Here is a 24,214-nt window from a genome sequence, read left to right on the forward strand (position 1 = left end):
GAATAAATTGAAAATTGAATTTAATTTCGTTTAGTCAGCGTAAGGAAGAAGACGTTCAAATTTCAGTATGATATACTGATTGCGGATGTGATAGCGCAAGTATTAAACAATTCTGTGCTAAGAGAAAAATATATTTTTTTGCAAATCAAATAAACGGTTAGAAATAAATTGTAGGATATATAAAAATACGAAAATCCGCTTCAGCAAAATGAGCAGGATTTTGTTGTGGGTAAGCAACTTAATCGTATTGAGACATTTGTCGAGTCGTTCCGAAGTATGGTTAGAGTCATACTAAAGGCACGACTACTGCAGGAAACATATGTTAGTTGACCTCTTTGGTATGGCACTAATCACGCGTCAGAACGACCTTGCATAAGGAATATTTTAAAATGAATTGCGCACAAACGTGTCACATATTATACCACAAATGCTGAACATATTTAACTGTTTTGGAATGCTTGTTCATCAGCAGACAATTATCTCGGACATAACAGGAATCATACATTATGTATAGATATCCCTTGTTTTTAACTAACACAAATTCTCGGTTTTTTGTGCGTGTATCGGTAAAGAGAAAGAGAAACAGAAACAAGACATCTTTTTATCATGCAAACGGACCTTTGGAGTTGTAAGTACAAATTTAAGGACATATTACGGGTATTCAACATTCGTGAAATTACAGAACTTGTAACTATAGATGCTAAAAGTTTACAGAAATGTTATGGTAAAGAAAGTAACAGTATCTGATATCAGTGATTCTATTTTATCTGAAAAGAACTATCACTGCGTAAGCTAAAAGAAAACCAAAAGATAAAAAGGAACTGTCAATTGCCGGCGGCATGCGACCGGCACCCAAATAAGAGAGATCATAATTAACCAAACTACTCCTAATTGGTCAACAATGTTTCTGCAAACCACCAATTACAACCTAAACGAAAAGTTATAAATTGGAACAGGAACTCAGTTAACAAATAATCTGAAGGTTTTAGTCTTACGTGGTAGCGTCAACCTCTTCGAATAATTATAATACAGAGGATAGCATTTGTTATCTCGACGAAAACTTAATAATTACCAATCCTTTAGGATATCATTTGAAAAGAAAACTCAGAATTACAAGTCCACAAGCTGGCGCGCTAAGTGTAACTAACTGTCTATAGAAAATGATTATAATACTTAGTTAACTTGTTCCATTCTCTAAATACTTTCACAGACAATAACTCACTCACAAAGATAAAACAAAACTTCACTAGAACGAGAGGGCACGAGTCAGTCCTAATAGAAGGGTAACCTGTTCACGTGTAACCATTTGATCTACTAGTATGTTTAGGCCTGCTAGGCAATAAACCTTGAGTCTGTCTAAACATACATCAAATAAGGGAGCAACAGAATCTACCTAAGCTCGCCAGCAGTTTCTGGGCTCACAGATCAAGACTTGAGCTAAGCTTGCAGAAGTAGATTACCAAGTTCTAAGGAGGCAAATTAGACTATTAGTTTTCTTAGCCGACCGCCAGTTGTGGCCAAACTCCTGCCTTTCGTGAAGCTTTCAGAAACAGAGTGCCAAGTTAGCCATTGGGACAAGGTATTTAAAATAACCAAGAGAGTAGGGAGGCTTTCGGGGAAGCCTAGAGAGAGAGAGGCAGAGTGACGACTAGGACAACAAAAATTGCTCGTAAATCTTGCGATAGGTCTTACCTTAGACATTACTCCTTGTAGTTAGCTCGAAATCGAGGGGCCACAGGCGAGGTGCGTTGTCCGACGATGGAGCCGAAAACATGGGGATTTCTTGGGCTTGATTGGCTTTGCACTCGGAACCAATTTACGTGTTCGGCGCTTAGTTGTATCGTGTGCAAACATTGCACCAGGAGCGTTTGGTCAAAGCTTGGACATGCGTGGTAGCGTGATACTTAACTGGAGAGGAACCAAAACGTCAGCAGCCTCAAAAGAAAGTTGGTTGGTTTACGCGTCAAGTGAGAAAAGTTCTTCTCCTTGGGGCGGAGAAACTAGCGATTGGAAGACGTCATGCTTCTAACGTCAAGATTGGTTTACAACAAGGTATCTCTGTGGCTCTAAATGAGAAGAAAAGATTATGTTGGTGCGCATGCGTGTATGTATATGCGTCATGTGTGCCGTGTATTAGTATGTGTTGAACCCAAACTCCGGCAAAGTGGTTTACATCGACATATACAATAATCATACGGAATTTCATTCGAAAATATAAAAAATTAAATATATTAAGTAGTTAACATGAATGATTTTATATGTTTGAACCAAGGATTTTTTTCCTATAATTTATCTTTAGAAACTTCTGATACAACATATATAAACAGCTGCAGTTTGCGGTCGGAAGAAGAATCTTCCTCTTGCAAGCAAAAACGAAAAGATTTTAATCACAGAGATTATATGGACTTCTTTAAAAGTCTTCTACCACTAATAATGATAAAAATAATATAAGTTATACAAAGATTAGACATATACTATACATAGAGAAGACATCTCTCTGTTACAGAGGGAATGTTAATATGTGCCAGACAGTTGAACACTAGGGTCAAGTGTGGGGAGATAAGGAGCGAGAAACGGGATGGCGAGAAAATATGTTCAATTACACACGTACTTTTTATTGTCTTGGTTCATTCTCTCTGTCTCTTACTCGTTCGTTCGTGGAATACGCACCATGAATTTCGTTGAATAATAACAAGGTGTTTCATCAGCAAAAGGGGCTCTATAATTTTTGTGTTCTCATTTTGTTTAAATGAGAAAGTTCTCTAATCAACCTGAACGAAGTGCAGGGAGAAGAGCAGTAGCTTGTGGAATAAGCATGAGCTCTTTTCTACTATACTTGATTCTAAAGTGTCAAAAGAAGTTTCTTTTCTCTCGTTCATTTATGTGTCTGTTAATTGTCACTCACTCGATGGACACTGAGTTCAACAGGGTTGGGTGTGGGGCAGAGAAGCGACTAACTGAAAACGAGACAATACTGTGAATGCTCCTGTTATTATACTCTAGTTTATTTGACACAATGTTATCTCTACAGTGTTTGCGTGGTTGTTGAAAGCGGGAGAAAGAAGGAAAAACAACTATTAGGATGTAAGGTTGATGTATGAAAAACAAAAGCAGCACGCACAGTCTTTGGAAGTAAAACGTTATGTTTATTATTTCATAGTTGTCAATAATTGATTCCACGGGAAAAATTAGAATGGTTATTCATTACTCGATTTCTATTATCACTTTTAATACGTCGTGGATTTTTAATTAAACTTCCAGAAATATTGACCGGCTTATTACCCGGGTAGCCCGGTCTCTGGTTGTAGATAATTAGTGAGAATCGAAAGGTCGTATTTTATCCATCGTAAATGTCGGCTTCAACGTCGCACAAGAAGCAATAAGTGATGGAGTTCTCATAAATACTGCTCAACCATGGGTAAAGCGATATCGGGAAACTAGAGAATCTGTTAGACATACAGGTAGTGGGAGAAAACGTTTAACAACACAAGAGCAAGGTAATCGGCTCATATTTGTAACATAGTAGAGACTACATTCGACCCCCGACTACTGAGACGGGTAGCGAATTTCGCTGCTTCACGATCTGCAGAGAGAGGACGGCTTAATACAGCAGGTCTTCATGCTTGTGGTGCTGCAAGAAAGGAAGTACTGCCACTTGATCATATTTGATTGCCTCTTGTATTTGCAGAGACGAACATGCATCGAAATTGGAACGATGAGTTCTTCAAACATGAATGTGTTTTTTTCTTGAAAGTTCAGGACCAGTCGTCCTGTGTAGACCAAAAGGAACCAGGCATGACCCACGATATGTCTACCACAGACGGCATCGTGGGTGTGTTTCTAGTCATGGGGTTTCTTGTCAAACTCCATGAGATAGACTTTTCTTCTTCGCCTCCCTGGTGAAGTCGGAAGAACACGCTCTTAGTAATTATACAGTTAGTTGTTCGAACACCCCTCAGGCTACTTCTTTTTAGTGTTTTCTAGACTCACAATTAATGTAAACAAATCACGCGTATGATCGATTTAAAATACTCTGAGGGAGTATTTTTTTAAATCATTGGCATTTTTGTGCTTCTGTGCCCCTGGTGGTATAATTGTCAAAACGTATGTAGTTCCACCGTGGATCGGATGTGCGGGGCCGCCAAGTTTTGGCGAGATGTCTGTAGTTGCGCCTCCGTGGTCCACCTACGCTTACTGCTTGGGGTACTTATCAACGATCAAACGTGTTTCCAATGTATTAATGGAAATAAAACAAAATGGTAGCTTATTGTTAGAACAGTGCAAAATTATAGTGCAGCAATTTTCACTGTTATAGAGAAGAACGCATTCTTGTTTGTGTAAAAACTAATGTTTTTACAATTGCAATACTTCAGTTTGGAATTAGATGTATTGGAAATATACAAGGTATCTATCACATATTGCATTCAATAATATTACACCCGTTGCAACACTCAGTGTCCAGCGAAAATATATCGTTAATCATTGTGACACATTAATATGTTATATGTGATATTATGGTACGTAAGTAAATTTCAGAAGGATCCCCAAACTGTAAGAATCGGTGGACCAGCGAAGGGGAACTATCGACATCTTGCCAAATATTGGCGGCTCTACAGCGACGATCCACGGTGGCCCCAATTCTGTTTTATAATTACACCACCAATGTCCCACTAGCGACAGAGACGCGCTGAAAAGCCAATCAACAAAACATTACTCCCCCAAGTATGTTAAATTGCCTACATGCGTGATTTGTTTACATTAAGGTGTGTCTAAAACAGTATAAAAAAAGAAAACAAGAATTACCTCCAGTCTCCTTTACCTCTATACTCAATTGTCTGTGTGTTCAAAATAAGGTATAATTACAGACGAACATCTACTGGCGATATTTAAAGAATATTAAATTATAATACTTTTAAAAATAGAAAAATAGTAGAAGTAATTCGGACCCGCGACCCTCTTACTCATAAACCAGAGCACTACGTACTGTGCCACGAAGCCAAGAGGAAATACGAACCACAACGAATTTACACGTGTATGTGTGGATATAATAAGATCTGCATTTGAGAACATAATTACTTTTTCCTACAAGCTCGACGACATCGCACATACCAAGGTACTTTCTACAACATTTCTCAGTAATCGCTAATCTACATCAGTGAAGAGAATTCTTTGTATTACGAAAAGGTGCTATAAACATTGTGAACTGGGTAAGACTCGAAGTGCCAACAGTACGAAGTGAACACTCAGAAAGTAAGAAGTTATTTCCTTAGCAATACGCTAAAAAACACGACTGTTAGAGAGAGATTTTAAAGGTGTTCATGTGACGGTATAGAGTTGCCACGAGATGAGTGTTCCATTGTATTTTGTCAACTATCGTACAATTACTTAAACTACTTCGAGATCTTTTACTGTTTTCATCATGTTCTAATGGTTGAATGTAAACGTTCTATAGATCTGGGACCGAAACGAAGTCGAAAACATCTCCGCCGTGCCCTGATGAGCTTTTCTGAAGATATAGACATTTTGTGATCATATCTATGTCATTCGGCACTAGTAAGCTATTTGGTGATTGGGTTCGTTACCAAGGCGTAAGCCACCATGCCCTGGTGGGTCAATGTAAGATATTTAGATGTTTAAGATCGTTCAGCATGCCTACCATGCCGTGAATAAGCTAATATAAATACTTGGGATCCTTCAGCATCTCGAAACATATTAGCCTGGACTACTCTAGTTCTAAACAAATGTGGGGATTGTAGCTAAAAGAAGAAGACCTGACCAAACTTAGAGAAAAATATGAAATTTATCTTAAGAACATGCCCCTAAATGTTAGTCAAAGTTTTGTACAATGAAACTAAGACTAATTTGAATAATGTCTAAGGAGTTTGACGTTAAATTTAGAAAGAAGCTTCACGTTCATTTCAGATCAATTTATTGGGTATAGAGTTTTGCGTTCTTAGATTGGACGTGTTTAAATGCCTGAAAGATTGTGTAGGATAAAAGAAAGGAAATCTGGCCAAAGAGAATGTCATATCCTGAGTACTGTTAAATGCATGTTGTCAAGAGTTCCATTCTGCAGTTCCGTTTCGGATGTTATAAAATGTTCTTGGAAGTACCAAACTTGATAATCGAATCACTTGATAGCAAGAATCGTTCGCGAAATTTTCGAACACATTTTAGACTTAGGTGAATTATTCTGTCTCTTTACTTCATACGTAGTATTGTATCGGAAACATGATATGTTCGTCTATTTACGATTCACGGCTCTCTACGTTTACTAATTCGTCGTTACTCTCGACTGCGCTCTACCGACTCTCCATCTCTACTACTACTTCCTATTTCCAAGGAAACAATTTTATGTAGTCGAAAACATGAGATTGCAGATTTTAGAGATAATTCGAAACAATAATGGCTCCAACCAGCATGTGGATACTCTTGTGGCAACTCAGTTGAGAAAGAACATTCTGCTGACCAAAAGTCCTTACAATCTGGAGACACAATTCTCCGGATAATTTAAATTTTGTCAATCTAACAAATGTCGGGAAAAGATGAGTACAAAGATTCTTACAACATTACAAACATTTGTTGATACAATTCTGGAATTAAAATGCTGATTTAATGGTAGTTATCTAACAGTTATATAATGGTGCATTATATAAATTCTCTTAACGTAATATTACTAGCTTGCAGTATCTGGTTTCCTAAGAAAGACTGTAATTCGTGAACAACGTAAATAATTCTCATGGCGCTATTTCATTCTAAACTTTGTCGAGTAATAAAATTTAAAAACACAAGTGATTATGTAAATAAATTAAGATAAATTACTTTTGAAAATATTCTGTATAGTAGCGTTACCAAGAACTAAACCCAAGTACCATAACATCCCATAACAATAGTTAAAATACCTTAAACCTCACTTAACTGGGACAGAGGATTAAAATGTTTTCAGATATCTGTGAACTTGAACCAGAGACTGCTTGGCTTGTGTGTGTGTCCTCACAATTACTTTTTACAACGCATGTCCTGCGCAGTAAAAAAGAAAATAGCTGTGTTGATTCAACACAATGCGCTGACCCCGCGGAACTACCATTTTTTTTTATTTTGCGTTAAACCAACAACATACGATGATTATTTCAGTAGTATGAGAGAAAAAAATTAGCTGCATTTTGATTTGAACATGGATTACTCAATTAGAAGTCGAGCGTCTTACCTACTTGGTTAATTCGACAGACAGAAAGAACACTTTGTTTAAACAGTATAGAAATTTAAAAAAATGTCGCTGAACACTAAACACAAAGTTACTTTCACGACTTATACCATGATTTAATTCGTTTTTCATTGGCCAACTAAGAAGCATAATTCTCCGTCCCTTTCAGTATACTTCCCATCGTTTCTTAGCCAAAATACCCGACGAGATGGCTAAAACTTTCTTTCGTCACGCTTTTTCTTATTGTATCTGGAGCCTGTCATGGGCATCGCTATTACTAGCGTCGAAACATAAAAGTAAACATGATCGTAATTTTAATATACAAGTTCCATTTCCTTCTACACTTTTCTTGTCAAAACGTTATTTTATTATCATATCTAATATAAGTGTGTTAGTACTTAGGAACGGTTAGTGATTGGTTAGGAAGGTCACGGCGCCATTTTAAACCTGTCTTCCGACCGTCTTAACTAGTATAACACCACTATCGCTATAGGCTATTACTAACACCAGTATCGCAGTAGACCTGCCTATCTGACATGACTCGCGGTTTCAGACAGAAAGGTAGGTTGTACGAACTAACATTTAAAAAAAAGTCTTACTGAGTCGGTGTTGAAATCTTGAACACGTTTAGGAAGGCCTATTTCAATACAATTTCCAGTTTTACTTCGTGTAAACATTACTTGATATTAGTGTTTCTGTCTTTGGTGTACCTATGAGTAATTTATACTTGTGTATTAAAGCTGGTAAAACCAATAGTAATGCTTCAAAAAGTAAAAAAAAAAAAGAAAAAGCAGGGTCGAGGAGCCTGGGACCACCGGCTCAAATCTGTCTTCAGCAATGGGAGAACAGATGGGTAAAACTGATCCAATATTTTTTTCTTTAACGATGTTCAAAATATTTATGGATTTGAAAAACAACACTGTTGAGAATCAGGGAAGCAGAGTTGTTTTTAACATTGGGAGGCGGGTAGATTTCAGGCTTATTATGAAAGGGAGAGAAAAGACTCATACTATGGTAAATGAATCTGATTTCTGAGGTAAACCTGTTGTATATTATATATTAAGCGATGTAGATGAAGTTGCAGTCGGGCACAAATCATCACATTTCTCGCCAGAAAACATATTTCAAATCAGAATATTGGGAGGACTGTTCCTCCAGTTCCAAGATTGGGGAGACATGTCCCCCTTATTCCTCCGGATTTAGCCCAGTGCCTCAGAGAATTAACAGCTGAGAAATATTATCTTGTAAACTATTTGTCCTTGCCTTGTGAACTCATTTGAGTTTATTTTAAGACATTTAGGCAACGAAGATGAAAGAATTAGTGGAATGAAGAAAGTGGTAGGATACAAGACAACTTCGAGAAAATAATCACACTCGATATTTGTCTACCACAAACCTCACATAGCACTAACCGAGATCAAACCAACTACCACACACACCAGAGGTGAATGCTTCACGGCGAACCTACCGTGAGAATTTTTGTCTTCTGTGTTCTGGGTAATAACTTTGTGTATTTTGATAAACATGGTACAGACTGCTACATTTTGCTTTCGTTCCCAAGATATGGTGCAATACTTTAAGAGACGAGACAAACGGGACGAGACGGGACAGAACCCCCGCGACGAGACACGAGATGGAAAGTGCACTTTTTTCGAGACGACACATGCTTTGCACGAGACGTATCCTTAATGCTTGTTTATGTACAGAAAAAGGAAGAGGTATATATATCGTAATCACACAAACAAAACACCAATGTGTTTAAAAAATGTGAAAAATTATTGTATGATATTGCATTGCTTCTCTCCTAGGCTTGTTTCGGATCGAGATAACAACAGTTGTTGCGTGCCTCTCAGTTGTATGTGTCAGAAGCTGCCATGGCCATATACAAAACACAAATACTCTGCAGATTTCTAACCTGTGATCTCAGAACATCTTAAAGAAGTACGGGTAAGCACGACCAAAATTAGATTTAATTTACCAGATTCGAGTTGCTATCCCGTTCAATGTCTTTAAGGTTAAGTTTGGAGTCGAATCAAGTATGAAGTTACTCGTTCACTCGTTTTCACTGCTTTGGAAATCATCACCTGATTATTTAGAAAACTAATGATATTAGAAACGTTAAACACTAATCTGGAAAAGTTTTAATGTTGTTCACGAGAGGGGATAATTATAACATTTCATCTTGACTCAATGATGAGACGATAATACATTTTCATGAAAAGACAGCCTCGTTAAAACTTATTTTCTGTGCGAGTAGTGTCATTGATGCCGGTCCTAGCGCACCCCCTACCTCCATATTTTTTACTAGAACAGAAAAATAGCACAAAATATTTACATAATTGCAACTCCAAAGTAGATTGAGTATTGTACACTGCGCATTGGTTTTTATCACATGCAAATCGAACCGTAAAATCTATCTAATTATAACAAAAAACGAAATAACTATTTTGGATATTTTATATTTAATAAATAATGAAGAATTGTGTAATTTGTGGAGAATTAAAGCAATACCAAGAGTTTGCTCGAAATGGAAATACAAGACATGATGAGTGTAAAGCAAGCCGGAATAAAATGAGCAAACAAACTGATGAAACAGAAAAAATGGGTGCGTTTGCTTATAATTTTGTAAATTCTGAACAATTATCTGAAAAAGAATTTATAGATTTACAAAACAAACTGATTTATATCAAACTAATGCTTTTACATCGACTATAAGAATGGAAAAGTTCAACTTGATGAAAGAGCAAAATATCATCTTAATAAAATAAAAGAGCTATGTAATAATGCTTTGCGCTACAAGAATTTAGACTACTACTTCAGTCTTAAGAAACATCATATCTTTATCAATCATATTAATAATAACAAGCGGAGGACTATATAAATGCATTTTTGAAATGGAGGGTAGGGATGATGCCTTATTCAAATTGGGAGTAAAGATAATTAAACTACTGTTTTATGACATTTAAAATCATAAAACTCTTACATCTAAAACTACTTAAATCTATTTTAGCTCTTCTATTTGTTGTGTTTCTCTTTCTCGTCTACTCTTAGTACATTGATCATATAACTCTTTTAACTTAGGAATCAAATCTTCTTTCCTTAATTCTATCTTACAGTGACCCCAAGCTAGAATATGTATACCGTCATTCAATGTATATCTTTTATCGTCATAAGCACTTAAAGCTAACTTGTTTTCTTCTACTGAGTATACATTGTGCTTTTTTCTACGAATATGATTTTGTATTTTATAGCTACATCTCTTTCTTTTCTAAAACACAGTTCTCATAATCCTCAAATGTTATATCTTTTATAACTACACTTTTCTTTATACCCTTTGCTTTTCTAATCGGTTCATCCTGATCTACCCCTTTCTTTTTAATAGCATACATTTTTGATTTTAGACCTACTAACTTCTCTATTACAACACCTTTCAATTCATCTTTAAATTTTCCTAATACCTTTTTATTAACTAATTTCAATCCATATTCATTATTTTCTCAATACTCAGAGGTATCTAAATATTCATACATATCTCTCATATCTTTGTAAAAGTCTTCTGTTTCTATATGTGCTATAACAGAATCAGTATCAGTCATTAACAATTTTACATTGTCTCCATATCTCTTCTTCAAAACATTGTAGTAAAAATCATACGAACATATTTTAGAAATATCTAGTACTGCCATTCCTACATAGATAGGTTTGTTAAGTATAATTTTAGTTTTATACATATGAATAGTAGCTAAATTCTCAGAGAATATCGTTCTCTCTTTGAAGCTCTTACGACCTTCTTAACTATTATAATTTGGGTATGGTGTTACTAACACCAGTATCGCAGTAGATCTGCCTATCTGACTTGACTCGCGGTTGTAGACAGAAAGGTAGGTTGTACGAACTAACATTTAAAAAAGTCTTACTGAGTCGGTATTGAAATAACACGTTTAGGAAGGCCTATTTCAATAGAATGTGCCATTTTACTTCGTGTAAACATTACTTGATATTAGTGTTTCTGTCTTTGGTGTACCTATGAGTAATTTATACTCGTGTATTAAAGCTGGTAAAATCAATTGTAATACTTTAGAAAGTAAAAAAAAAAGAAACGCAGGGTCGAGGAGCCTCAGGACAGGGGCTCAAATCTGTCTTCAGCACTGGGGGGACAGACGGCTAAAACCGATCCCATATTTTTTTCTTTAATCATGTTCAAAGTATTTATGGAGTTGAAAAACAACACTGTTGATTATCAGGGGAGCAGGGTTGTTTTTAACATTGGAAGCCAAGCAGATTTGAGGTTTATTATGAAAAGGAGAAAAAAGACTCATACTATGGTAGATGAACCTGTTTTCTGAGGTGAATCTGTTGTATATTATATATTCGGTGATGTGATGAAGTTGCAGTCGGACACAAATCATCACATTTCTCTACAAAACCACAATTTTAAATCTGTATATTGGGGGTTACCGTCCCTCCAGTTCCAAGATTTGGGAGACATTTATTATCCCTCCGCCAGTGCCTCAGAGAATTAACAGCTGAGAAATGCTATCTTGTAAACTATTTGCCCTTGCCTTGCAAACTTATTTAAATTTATTATTTAATAAGACCTTTAGGGAACTTTGTCTCACGATGATGGAAGAATTGACAATTATGAAAGAATTAGTGGAATGAAGAAAGTGGTAGGATACAAGACAACTTGGAGAAAATACACACACTTGATGTTTGTCCACCACAAAGCTCACATGGCGCTAACCGAGATCGAACCGAGTAACATACACGCCAGAGATGAATGCTTCAGGGCGAAGCTACCAAAACAATTTTTGTCTTCTGTGTTAACATTGTGCATCTTGATCAGCATGGTGCAGTCTGCTACATTTTGCTTTCGTTCCCATGATATGCTGCAATTCTTTAAGAAACGAGACAAAACGAGACGAGTGAGACGAGACAAGACAAAGTCCCGAGAGGAGACACGAGATGGGAAGAGGATATTTTTAAAGACGAAACATGTTTTGCACGAGATATATCCTTATTGCTTGTTAATGTACAGCAAGCAAAAGATATATATATATATCGTAATCACACACACACCACAGCAACGTGTTTAAAATATGAATGTGTATTGTGTTTTATAGAATTGGTATTCTCCTAAGATCATTTCGGATCGAGCCACCAACAGTTGCTGCCTACCTCTCCATTGTTTGTGTCAAAAGCTGCCATGGCCATATAAAAGAAACATAAATAATCTGCAGATTTCTAACCTGTGATACTTGTCTCCACGAATAATTAAGATTGCCACAGTTGTAGATTGAAAGCTCAGAACATCATAAAGCAGTAAGAATAAGCACGAGCCGAGTTAGAGGTAATTTACCCGATTCGAGTTACGAGCCAGTTAATTGTTTTTGAGTCAAGTCAAGTATGAAATTAGCTTGTCCGTGCACTCGTTTTCACTGGTTTCGAAATCATCACCTGATTATCTGGAAAACGAAAGATATGAGAACATTAAGCAGTAATTTGAAGAAAAAGTTTTAATGTTGTTCATGAGAGGGGATAATTATAGCATCTCATCTTGTGTCGATAACGAGAGGAGAATAAATTTTTATGACAAGACTGTCTCGCCAAAATTTGCTTTCTGTGCGTGAATATCAGACTTTACTTACTACTTGCACGCTCAAATCTTTTAGCCCATGCCGAAGTCCAACCCTGGCCGAACAGCTTTGAACGTATATGGCCGGCGCACGATAATTGAAGAATTTGTGGCAAATCCCCGTTAAGTCTGAAAGGTGAAAGTGTAAAGAAGATAGTTTCACAAGATGAAGATAGTTCTTCAAACATGGCATCTGTAAACTAGATCAAGAATAAATCGATGCGTATTTTTGTTTCTTTTAGGAAATAATTTAATAGGGGCAAAAGGCCCCTTTTTAAAAAAAGGTCCTCTTGATTAAAAGGGCCTCTTTACAGAAACAAAACTCTGCCGATGCAAGGGTTACTTCAAAAGTGTTGCAGATGCAATGCCTCCTTCGAAATGTCAAAGGAACCAGCAGGTCCTTAGTGATATTGGATTTCGAGGGAATTGCTTGAAACCGTAATATGTTGTAAAAATTATGTTGCAGGGAAAAATCTCAATGGGCACAGCAACAAACCACTTACCGTTTGGCCCTACAGGACCACTGTTTTGAAAACAGACGAACACAACGACATCCTGAATCTCTGTAAAAATGAATAAATCCGTGATATCTTGTAGATATAGTGATGATGAGAAAAATCCTTAATGGATAAAATAACCAATCGCTGATCGTTTGTCCACTACAGGACAACCGAAGATAGTGATATGCTGAATTTCGATGAAAATGACTGAAACTGTGATATGTTGTACATATTACGTTCCTAAGAAAAATGCTCAATGTGTACAGCCACAAATCACTGACCCTTTGGTCACTACAGAAACGCCGAAAGTGTTTTAGATACTTTAATCCTGAGAAAAACGTTTTACTGTGCACAACTATCAATCTAACCGTTTGGCCACTACAGAGTCGCTTTTTTTCGAAACAAAGGAAAGATTCTAGGTGTTGGGGAAATTCGGAAAGTAGAACGAGTATAACGATGTTCTGAATTTCAGTAAGATTGAGTAAAACGGAGATTATGTTGAAGATCTTCTCATCATGAGAAAAAGTCTTAATATACACAATTATCGAATTATGACCGTTTTGCTGCTACAGGTCCAGATATTGTAAAAGAGACGGATATAATATTTTTGAATGAGGTGTAAATGAATGAAAGTGCGATATGTTGTAGATGTCGTGATCCTGAGAAAAAATGTCTAGACTTTTAATTGTTTCCGTTTCTCCAACAAGATGAACATCTGAATGTTGTCTATGATTAAATGACGTTGGCCGCTATTCTCCCCACCCCTTTTCCAAGTTGTGGGAGAAGACATTTCAGGGTTTCATGCAATTCTAAAAAAGTGCCAGAGTATCCTTCCTTTCTGCTCCTTTAAAAATGTATCTCAGTTGTTGGCAAAGGGTCACTGATTGGTGATTGTGTCCATTGAGACTTTTACTCAGGATCAATTTGTATCTACAACATATCAAAGTTTCGCGCAATTACACAGAAATTCAGAATAATGTTACCACCTACTCGTTTTAAAAATTGGCTCTATAGCGGGCAAACGGCCAGTGAGTTGTTCTTATTGAGACTTTTTCTCAGGATCACATCTACAACATATCTGAGTTTCAGTCATTTTCATCGAAATCTAGAATATCACTATTATTCGGATGCTTTTAAGAAAATGAACTCGTAGTGGCCAAATGATCAGTGATTTGTGGTTATGCCCATTAATACCTTTTCTCAGGATCGTAATACCTAAAACATATCACAATTTCAATCATCTTTAAACCAATCTAGAATGTGGTTTGCTTTCGGCTGTATTCAAAAAAGTGGCCCAGTAGTGGCCAAACCGTCAGTGATTTGTGGTTGTGCCCATTGAGAGTTTTCCCAGGAACACCATATCTACAAAATATCACGGTTTCAAATGATTCCACCAAAATCCAATTTCCGTAAGTTTTGCGCGGGGTCCTTTGTCATTTCGAAGGGAACATAGCTCCATCAACACTTTTCTCGCAAAAATTACAAGACCCGTATTTCCTCTTTGAAGTCATTATTGCATTGGCAGAGAGCATGCTCGATATAGAGGCTATGCTTAAACTAAGTGCTTCACAATTGTAATATACAAACAGCAGAAACTCAAATAAAACAGAAGGTGTAACATATTTCAAAATTATATATACAAACGGGCACATATATTAAAATTATGTTACATTAAAGAATTGACGAACTTTATTAAGACAATTGAAAGAAATTCTAATATTCGTAAGAAATATTCGTTTATAGAAGTAAAATATAAACAATATACCTTATCAATACCTGCTATCGCTGATTTCGTAAATAAGAGAACGTTACTAATTCAGTATAAATATTCTTATTTTCATACTTGTCTACATTAAGTGATTACATAGACGGGCATGACCAAACAAAAGTATGTCTGCAATGTATTAGAAATAATTTGAACGTGTGTAGTGTTTCAACACTGATAAATGTTTTAGATAATATAAAATACATTGGAACGATTTAATCGTTTTTGACTAAAATTCATTCAAAAAGGTTGTGATAATTTCAACTATGTACATATATACATTGACTAAACTACCAGAACCAAGCGAGAAAAACATAGTACGTGAAAATGATTATTTTGGGTGCTATTTTTCGGTAATCAACGTAGTGAAATGGAAGTATGTGGCGACACACATATTTTGTAAAAAAATAAAATACGTAAATGATTCCCACTGAAGAACATTTTAGAAGTTTAATTATTCTACATTTTTCTTGATCCCCCCCTCCGCAAGTTTGATTCATTTTAAGATTATAAAAGAAAGAGGTTGGGGAGGACAAGGTTCTGGTATTGCCAATTAAGAACGTGTTAGTGTACTGAACTTTTACCTGCCACCATGACATTTGAATATTACAAAATTATTATTAATATGATTATTATTGTTATTATTTACAGGAGAGATAGTGAATCATGCTAATAACTATAGATCATTTACAATTTTAAAATATACAGGAAATGTTTGGAGCAAATATCACAGCATTCCACCGAATAATGGTGTATGGACGATTTTGGAATATGCTGAATTGCCAGTTGAATTAATGTAAAAGCAAATAATGATGAACAGTTTCGAGAAAATTGCACTCATAAGATTCAGCGCTAGATTCAATTTGTTCATATAGCCTTTCCAAATAATGCAGTCCATATTAAAAAAAAAAGAAATTTTCTGTGCGCCGATTATGTAAAACTATTAGAAAATAAAGCATGATGATACCAGAAAGATCTCACAATCGCAGCTCGGCAAATGCAGTAGTGGTCTATTAGTAGTGGTATTAATAAGAATAAAAATAAATGAGAACACGTATAATTGTTTCATTAGTCTCTCATCATTATGTAACTATCTAGAGTTAACGAAGAGTATGGTTGAGAAATTGACTCTTAAATTGCTTTGTTATATGATAATAAACTTTTTTTTGGTAATGATTGTGTAACTCACAGTAAAACACATAGTAAAAAATTTAAATAGTTCCTTATATACTACGTTCTTGTTTCAAAGGATAAATTTAGAATTTCAAAAATTATAATGTTTATTCTGAGATCTTTAGAAAATTTAACAAAAATCTTCTAAAAACATAGTTAGTTGTTACAGACAAGTTAAGAGTAAAATTACCAGATGCGTACCAAATGGAAGTTTACGTAATTCGCTGCGTTTCAAATGAGATGAATTTTTAAATATTGATGTAAGTAGTAGTCCCCCCGTTATATGCAACTGAGTCAGCAAAAATTTTTGTGACGTCATAGGTCAAAGGTCAATGACCTGGCCCGGGGTCAATGACCTAGGGGTACCTAGGACCACCCCCTCTAAATTTTGGCAGGGGTACCTTGGCCCACCCCCTAAATTTTGGCAGGGGTACATAGGACCACCCCCCTTAAATTTTGGAAATTGCCAAATTTAAAAATTGGGTGTGGTAGCCTAGGACCATAGTATGTACCTCTATCAGTATTGGGTGTCTATGTCGTTCCCTTTCATGGGTAAAAAATTGCCAAAAATTGAATTTTCGGAGGTTTTTGACCTAATTTATCTCCTTGGATGAGGTGTTTTTACCCTATATGGCTATATGGGCGTATACAGGGGTCCATTAGCTTTCATAACATATGGGTATATTAATGCACCCCTTTAAAAATTTGGGAGGGGTACCTTGGCCCACCCCTTAAATTTTGGAAATTGACCAATTTAAACATAGGGGATTATAGTACAGGACCCTAATATGTATCACGATAAATTTGGGTGGTCCACCTCGTCCCCTTTTAGGGGTACAAAATTGCCAAAAATATAAACGTAAGCAATACGTTATACCACGTGTTTGGTTTTCGGCCTAATTTATCTCCTTGGATGAGGTCCTATTACCTTATATAGTTATATGGGCGTATACAGGGGTCCATTCCCTTTCATAAGACATAGGTATATTAATGCGCCCCTTGAAAAATTTGGGAGGGGTACATAGGACCACCCCCCTTAAATTTTGGAAATTGCCAAATTTAAAAATTGGGTGTGGTAGCCTAGGACCATAGTATGTACCTCTATCAGTATTGGGTGTCTATGTCGTTCCCTTTCATGGGTAAAAAATTGCCAAAAATTGAATTTTCGGAGGTTTTTGACCTAATTTATCTCCTTGGATGAGGTGTTTTTACCCTATATGGCTATATGGGCGTATACAGGGGTCCATTAGCTTTCATAACATATGGGTATATTAATGCACCCCTTGAAAAATTTGGGAGGGGTACCTTGGCCCACCTTTTAAATTTTGGAAATTGCCAAATTTAAAAATTGGGTGTGGTAGCCTAGGACCATAGTATGTACCTCTATCAGTATTGGGGGTCTATGTCGTTCCCTTTCATGTGTAAAAAAATTGCCAAAAATTCAAATTTCGGGGGTTTTGACCTAATTTATCCCCTTTGATGAAGTGTTATTACCCTATATGGTTATATGAACGTATACAGAGGTCCATTAGCTTTCATAACATATGGGTATATTAATGCACCCCTTGAAAAATTTGGGAGGGGTACCTTGGCCCACCCCTTAAGTTTTGGAAATTGCCCAATTTAAACATTGGGTATTATAGTACAGGACCCTAATATGTATCATGATAAATTTGGGTGGTCCACCTTGTTCCCTTCTAGGGGTACACAATTACCAAAATATAAACGTAAGCAATACGTTGTACCACGTGTTTGGTTTAGACCTAAGTTATCCCCTTGGATGAGGTCCTATTACCTTATATTGTTATATGGGCGTATACAGGATTCCATTCCCTTTCATAAGATATGGGTATTTTGTGCACCCCGGGAGGGGTACCTTAGCCCACCCTTAAATTTTGAAAATTGCCCAATTTCAACATTTGGTATTATAGTACTGGACCCTAACATGTATTATGATAAATTTGGGTGGTCCACCTCGTTCCCTTTTAAAGGTACAAAATTGCCAAAATATAAACGTAAGCAATACGTTATACCACGTGTTTCGTTTTTTGACCTAATTTATTCCCTTGGATGAGGTCCTATTACCTTATATGGTTATAATGTCATGTATAGGGGTCTATTTCTTATCATAAGACATAGGTACATTGATGCACCCCGGGAGGGGTACCAATGCCAACCCCCTTAAATTTTGGATTTTTTTCAATTTAAGCATTCGCTATCATAGTACATGACCTCAATATGTATCATGATAAATTTGGGTGGTCCACCTTGTTGCCTTTCATGGGTAAAAAAATTGCCAAAATATAAACATAATCAATATGTTGCATCATGTGTTTGGTTTTTGGCCCAATTTATTCTGTTTGATGTGATCTTATTACCGTATATGGTTATATGGTCATGTATATAGGTTCATTTCCTATCATAAGACATGGGTACATTGATGCATCCTTTAAAAATTTGGGAGGGGTATCTTGGCTCATCCACTCGGTTTTAGAAATTGTTTAATATAAGCATTTGGTATCATAGGACAGGTCTCCAATATGTACCACTATAAATTTGGATGGTCCACATCGTTCCCTTTTCATAGGTAAAGAACTACCAAAAATCAAATTTCGGAGGTTATTGACCCCTATTTAGCATGTTATATGGATATGTACAGAGGTTTATTACCTTTATATGTTTATGTTCCCTTTTAAATTTGGGAATTATCAAATAACAAAATTCGGTAAACGTTTTCTAAGCCCATTGTAGATGTTGATGTTCCTCTTATGGTCAAATATTCAAAATTTAAATGTTATTGACCGGCTTTATTATTGAATAAGTACAGGATTTATTACTTTTTTTCATAAGACACAGGTGTATTTGTGTACCAATCTTAAATTTTGGGAGGGGGTACATTTCTTATTGTCGTATCAATAATTGGTAATTGTTCTTTGGGTAAATCATTATGATCACGTGATCGGTTATTGACCTATGATGGGATTAGGAGTCCAGGACATTGGTACATTGAAACTTTGTAGGATAATTTGATAATGCGTCATTGGTTTTGATTATTCCCGCCAAATATAAACGTAAGCAAGACGTTGTACCACGTGATTGTCCTTGAGTTTTAGAAATCTGATAGCTAACCTTATTGAATCTTATGACTCATAGTCTTAAGGGAATACATGCTACAACACTGGCAAAGTTATTGTTGATGCAATTTGATTGGCTGATCACTATCTTTCCTGCAATCTGATTGGTTGATCACTATCTTTCGTGCAATCTGATTGGTTGATGAGTTTTAAATCTTTGCTGAATTCAGTTTTGTTTTAACATTTAAAAAGTTTTTGAATTTTTTGTTTGAAACTTTGGTTTGAAATTTTTTCGTGTGATATTTTTAGTTTAAAAATTTTTGTTTCGAAAGTTTTGTTTGAAAATTTTGTTTCAAAATTTTGTTTGAAACTTTTGGTTTGAAATTTTTGTTTGAAAAAATTTTTTGTTTGAAATTTTTGTTTCAAAATTTTGTTTGTTTAAAATTTTTTTGTAATTTTTTTGTTTCAATTTTTTGTTTAAAATTTTTCGTTTGAAATTTTTTTCGTTTGAAAATTTTGTTTCCAAATTTTTTCGTTTCAAAAATTTTGTTTGAAAGTTTGGTTTGACATTTTTTTTAAAGATTGTGCACTCATTAGTAAAGAACCGGAACTGTTTAGAACAAAAACCTTTGTCAATATTTTTTTTCATGATGCAATAGTACACGTCAGAACATGGGGTTGTACTTGAAATGAAAAAAACACAATTCATTGAAATGGTTCATTTTATTACACTCCACATACATCCATACCAGATAGTGGTTCTGGATATTGTCGATACAATGTATTTTGAACTTCTTGCACTAGTTTGTCTTTAGCATATAATTTTAATTCCAATTGAAGTCTTTTAAGGTCTAATGCGATATCAATTGGTGGAAACTCAATGTTCATTTGATCACAAATAAACTGTTTATCAATACAGGTATGCACCCACGAACGATGTTGACAACCATCACAATATCTAGATACATGTTGTACAATATGCATAACACATTTTTCAAAATAGTACTTTTTTCAGGAATATACTTGTTTTGTTACACACTTCCACTGCATGTTTAACACACTGGAATACGCTGATGAATTTGTTCCATTCAGTTTGCGTTAGATACACCATATTGCGAGGGACATGGAATGTACTCTTTTTACGTAACAGCACCATCTTCTCTTCGAGGACTGTACGCAGCACCACTTCATGATTTGAGCCTAATGATTTGACTATGGTCACATTTAGCTCATCATGAAAATAATCGTTCATTTGGTCGATTCGTGCCATTCTTCACAGGTCAGTTGTACACCAAATTGTTCTGCTTTGCCCAATCGAATCACTGGGTCAAATGTTCTAGCACTGATACCAATCATCACATGTTTTGTTTGAAATATATTTATTGGATAATAGCTTGCGAAGATGAATTCTTTATCGTTAGAAGTACACATCTTTCCTCCTGAAAAGCACTTGCTCAAATGATTTCACGGTATTGGTTGATTTATAGAACTACGGCTGACGTCATGTGCTGACGTTTGAATTCATGGTTTCATCACAGTTCCTGACGTCATGCTGACCAACCACATTCATACAACTATGTCTGATGTGCTGACGTTTGAATTCATGATTTCATCACAATTGCTGACGAATCCGGCTGTGTACTAAATTCAAGTTGATGACTTCGACCCAAGAGTCTTTTATAGCATAAAGATACAGATCCAGTATTTAAGAAACGCAGCAGTTCTTCTTGTTTTGATGCTTCCATGGGTAAATATCTTGCTGGTAAAATTATATTCTTATCATTTTCAAGCTTCACTACGATTCTTAATCCAAACTTTGTAGGGATCATTTGGCTAGCTAAGATTCTATAAGGTACATTCTGTTGTAAATCAGTAATCTTGGTAAATGATTTCATCACATCACGTGTGTTTAGAAACTGCAGACAAGTATCCATGATGATGTTATCATGAATACTAACGCGAACGATGATGCAAAACTGATGACGTTTCATTATCATGTTCTGACGTGTACTATTGCACCATGTTCTGACGTGTACTATTGAACCACAATGTTGCCAGAGGTTTTAGTTCTAAACAGTTCCGGTTCTTTACTAATGAGTGCACAAACTTTAAAAATGTCAAACCAAACTTTGAAACAAAAATTTAGAACAAAAATCTTTGAAACAAAATTTTGAAACGAAAAAAATTGAAACAAAAAAATTTCAAACAAAATTTTGAAACAAAAAAAAATTTCAAACAAAATTTTGAAACAAAAAATTTTGAAACAAAAGTTGTCAAAAAAAATTTCAAACAAAATTCTGAAACAAAAAATTCAAACAAAAAAATTTGAAAGCAAGAATTTTCAAACAAAATGTTTCAAGCAAAAAAAAATTCAAACTAAAAAATTTTTACGTTTCACGGTTAACCGTCAAACTTTATCCGGTTTTTAACTATTCGATTAACAAATAAACGGTTTTGATCATATTTATCATTGAGTGCAAAATGTTGAACGAAAACAAGATTTTTAAATGTAAAACAAAATTTAAAAACTGAATACAGCAAAGATTTAAAACTCATCAACCAATCAGATTGCACGAAAGATAGTGATCAACCAATCAGATTGCAGGAAAGATAGTGATCAGCCAATCAAATTGCATCAACAATAACTTTGCCAGTGTTGTAGCATGTATTCCCTTAAGACTATGAGTCATAAGATTCAATAAGGTTAGCTATCAGATTTCTAAAACTCAAGGTCAATCACGTGGTACAACGTCTTGCTTACGTTTATATTTGGCTGTAATAATCAATACCAATGACGCATTATCAAATTATCCTACAAAGTTTCAATGTACCAATGTCCTGGACTCCTAATCCCATCATAGGTCAATAACTGATCACGTGATCACAATGATTTACCCAAAGAACATTTACCAATTATTGATATGACAATAAGAAATGTACCCCCTCCCAAAATTTAAGATTGGTACACAAATACACCTGTGTCTTATGAAAAAAGTAATAAATCCTGTACTTATTCAACAATAAAGCCGGTCACCTTTAAATTTTGAATATTTGGCCATAAGAGGAACACCAATGGGTCCTAGAAAACGTTTACCGAATTTTGTTATTTGATAATTCCCAAATTTAAAAGGGAACATAAACATATAAAGGTAATAAACCATATAACGTGCTAAATAGGTGTCAATAACCTCCGAAATTCGATTTTTGGTAGTTCTTTACCCATGAAAGGGAACGATGTGGACCATCCAAATTTATAGTGGTACATATTGAAGTCCTGTACTATGATACCAAATGCTTATATTAAAACAATTTCTAAAACCGAGTGGATGAGCCAAGATACCCCTCCCAAATTTTTCAAGGGGTGCGTCAATGTACCCATGTTTTATGATAGGAAATGAACCCATATACATGACCATATAACCATATAAGGTAATAGAACACCATCAAAGGGAAGAAATTGGGCCAAAAACCAAACGCATGGTACAACATATTGCTTATGTTTATATTTTAGTAATTTTTACCCATGAAAGGGAACAAGATGGACCACCCAAATTTATCATGATACATGTTGAGGTCATGTACTATGATACCGAATGCTTAAATTGGAAAATTTCCAAAATTTAAGGGGATATGGAATGGACCCCTATACATGATCATATAACCATATAAGGTAATAGGACCTCATCCAAGGGGATAAATTGAGCCAAAACCAAACACGTGGTTGTACTAAAATTTGGCAATTTCGTACCCATCAAAGGAAACGTGGCGAACCACCCAAATTTATAGTAATATATATTAGGGTACTATACTATAATACCAAACATGTAAAAAGGGGCAATTTCCAAAATTAAAGGGGTGGGCCAAAGTACCCCTCCCAAATTTTTAAAGGAGTGCACAAATGTACCTATGTCTTATGATAGGGAATAGACCCCTATACATAACCATATAATCATATAAGGTAATAGAACCTCATCCAAGGGGATAACTTAGGTCAAACCAAACACGTGGTACAACGTATTGCTTACGTTTATATTTTGGCAATTTGTACCCCTAAAAGGGAACGAGGTGGACCACCCAAATTTATCATAATACATGTTAGGGTCCAGTACTATACTACCAAATATATAAAATGAGCAATTTCTAAAATTTAAGGGGTGGGCCAAAGTACCCCTCCCAAATTTTTAAAGGAGTGCACAAATGTACCTATGTCTTATGATAGGGAATAGACCCCTATACATAACCATATAACCATATAATGTAATAGAACCTCATCAAAGGGGATAAAATCGACCAAAAACCAAACACGTGGTATAACGTATTGCTTACGTTTATCGTTTTGGCAATTTTGTACCCCTTGAAGGGAATGAGGTGGACCGCCCAAATTTATCACGATACATATTAGGGTCCTGTGCTATAATACCCAATGTTGAAATTGGTCAATTTCCAAAATTTAAGGGGTGAGCCAAGGTACCCCTCCCAAATTTTTAAAGGAGTGCACAAATATACCCATATCTTATGAAAGGTAATGGACCCCTGTATACGCCCATATAACTATATAAGGTAATAACACCTCATCCAAGGGGATAAATTAGGTCAAAAAACCCCGAAATTTGAATTTTTGGCAATTTTTTACCCATGAAAGGGAACGACATAGACACCCAATACTGATAGAGGTACATACTATGGTCCTAGGCTACCATACCAAATTTTTAAATTTGGCAATTTCCAAAATTTAAGGGGGGTGGTCCTATGTACCCCTGCCAAAATTTAGGGGGTGGGCCATCCAAAAATTTAAAGGGGTGCACAAATGTACCTATGTCTTATGAAAGGAATGGACCCCTATACATGACCATATAATCATAT

The sequence above is a fragment of the Thermobia domestica genome, chromosome 1, assembly GCF_964235325.1.
Source record: "Thermobia domestica chromosome 1, izTheDome1.hap1.1, whole genome shotgun sequence".
In the NCBI taxonomy this organism is placed as follows: Eukaryota; Metazoa; Arthropoda; class Insecta; order Zygentoma; family Lepismatidae; genus Thermobia; species Thermobia domestica.